At 45.6% G+C, this 2,587-nt stretch overlaps 1 long non-coding RNA gene across 2 annotated transcripts; it reads left to right on the top strand.

The window, feature by feature from the left end:
• The first annotated feature begins 218 nt into the window (after positions 1–218).
• On the top strand, positions 219–1,260 carry LOC123367618. 2 transcript variants are annotated; one of them, XR_006578559.1, is made up of 3 exons: positions 219–315; positions 454–559; positions 1,226–1,260. It is a non-coding gene; the product is annotated as an uncharacterized LOC123367618 (long non-coding RNA). The 2 variants fall into 2 exon arrangements; XR_006578558.1 differs by having other exon boundaries at positions 454–570; positions 1,226–1,255.
• The last annotated feature ends 1,327 nt before the right edge of the window (positions 1,261–2,587 follow it).

The raw sequence follows: 2,587 nt of genomic DNA, 5'->3' as shown, positions 1-2,587 counted from the left end.
AAATGTGTATGTGCCTCTGAGAAGCTAAATGGCGATGAAGTAGAACTGAACTCCATTGCAACCAGTGAGCATGGAGACATTTACATATGTAATCTGATTGGCTAATACTGCTCCAGAATGTAGCAGGACCTAGTGTAGACAAACAATGAGAAAAAATTCTAGACTTGTCCCATGACCCTTTTCAGCCAATCACAAGACAGGATTTTATTCTTCTCTGTAATAATAAGGTTCCAAACGAGTGGTTGGCAGAGGCACCGTGGGCATTGCTGTGGGCACAGCCACGGTGTGAGAGCAGTGTTGTACTGTAGGCTCCAGGTAATTCAATGGCTCTATGTCCTCTCCCCCTAATGCCATGAGCTTTTGTAGGCAAACTCTGTCTGAACTCAAGGGCTCTTTGTCTTTATCTCTTAAGGAATCCAGTATCAGTAGCTCTCTCGTTTCTCTTCTCTGCAGCTTTTGGGGGTAGCAGCGGCCCCTTAGCCAGCCACAGCAGCTGGAAGTGGATCTGTTGTTGCCAACTGAGCCTTTGGTTTGAAGCAAGTCTGAGGGGTGTTGAGCTGTAAGTACCAGGTAACTCAAGCTCAATTCATTTCATTCATTTGTATCTGCTTCCCCTATTAGTGTGATTTGAGAGCACACACAGATGTGCTAAGGACACCTGATTCCAGGAGCTAACAACCAACATGGGGACAGAACAGGTGATGCCACAAATTTGGGCACATGGATACCTGGGTGGTGCTGCAGGTGGGAGATGGGGGAGAGGTTGGCCTTTATATGAAAGTGGGAAACATGCAGATATTAGACCACGACAATTGTTGACTGTTGTGGGAATCAAGGAGGAAACATGAGAGATTTAAATGAGAAGAAGATTAGTATTTGTATTACCATAGCACCATTATGGCTCATGGGACCATTCAGAGATTTCCTAACATCCTCCTCTTTACTGGGCAAACTGTGTTCATTATTTGTATTACCATAGCTCCCAGGAGACCAAGTCCTGGACCAGGATCCATTATGGTTCATGGGACCATTAGCATCCTGCACTTTAATGGGGAAATTGTATCAATTTGGAGATCTGTGATCATCTTTCAAGGAACCTCAGCTTCATTTTTTATCCATTCATCACCTATCTGTCTCTGTATCTCTTTTTCTGTCGGGCTGTTTATACTGCACCTGTGGATATGTACCTGAGAGTCAGTTTTGTTTTTCTGTCTCCTCTCTCCAGTTTCCCTGTGATTCCAGCTGACCACAAACCATGAGGATTCTCTACCTTCTGCTTGTTGTTCTCTTAGGGATCTCCCTGTTTACTTCAGGTAAGATGTAAATATTGGAGCCTTGCCAAACTTGGTGGTGTCGGTTCCCAAATGAGGGTTAGCTTTGCAGGAGATCAGTCCCCCTGATTTTCACTTTGAATTTCAGGTTCCAATGGAGAATTAAAGTGAAACTCAGGGGGTGAAATCCTGGCCCCATTGAAGTCAATTACAAAATTCCCTTTGACGTCACAGGAGCCAGGATTCACTCTCAGTGCTCACTCTGGGTTTGAGTGATAATCACTCAGTGTTGCATGATTTCAACCCAGAGCCACAATTTCCTCCCAGAAACTTTGGAGAGGGAGGCTGGGAGGGAATTCACTTGTAAATCAGTTCCTGGATGATCCAGAAACAGAGACGGGTCTGTCCAAGCGCAAAGTCTGGATTAGGGTCCGAACTTCCCCAAAATTTAGGCAAAATATTTAGGCACGTGTGCAGAAGATCAATGGCAGTGCTGGGAATAGAGCCCAGGTCTCCGGACTCTTAATCTAGTGCTTTACTGGGAGAATCTTCCCTCCTGTTTAAATTTCTCCTGGTCTGTTCTGATGCTCTTTATGAAAGATCTGACTTGTGGTCCGCTCCAAAGCCCCTTGAAGTCAATGGGAAGAATTCAATGGACATTGGACTGGGCTGGTGAGCCTTTCTAGCACATCGGATTAAGTCTTTCCCCGCCATCAGTGGGCCTTTGACCGCACGTCACAATCGATATTGCCCTGCATTTGCAACTGCAAACACAGCTCTCTTCTTTGCGCAGCAAATGGCCAGCGGGTGACTCGATATCTCAACCACTGCCTACAGAGAGGTGGGACATGCCGATATGATGACTGTGATGATGGTGAAGTGCAGATCGGCACCTGCTACCATCATACCATGGTATGCTGTCGGGATTAGGAGGTGATGCTGTGCTGAAGGAATCCCATTTCAACAGCCACCGAAACCTCTGCTCTTCTTCTTCTTTAATTAAACATATACTATTAGATTACATTTCCTTAATAATAATAATAGTAATTAATAAATATTGCATTCCTACAGGGGCATGAATGTTTCTCTCTTATTCTTCATAGAGATCATAGGTTTCATTCTGGGCTTCTGAAGTGGCTTTAGTGTGGGTGGAAATATGTTTGACTCCTACTCTGGAGACTCTTTTCGCTGACAGAGCGGGGTACAGTGGTCTTAGTGCAAATGAGAATCAGGCCCTGTAGAAGGGTTCATCCGGAGCTCGTCCCTCTCCGGGGCAGTGGGGAACCCCACCGCCTCGCTACGTCCATCTGGTTACT

Source organism: Mauremys mutica, chromosome 3 (assembly GCF_020497125.1).
Source record: "Mauremys mutica isolate MM-2020 ecotype Southern chromosome 3, ASM2049712v1, whole genome shotgun sequence".
Lineage (NCBI taxonomy): Eukaryota > Metazoa > Chordata > Testudines > Geoemydidae > Mauremys > Mauremys mutica.
Note: the sequence above shows the minus strand (reverse complement) of the source record. Positions and strands in the feature narration are given on the sequence as shown.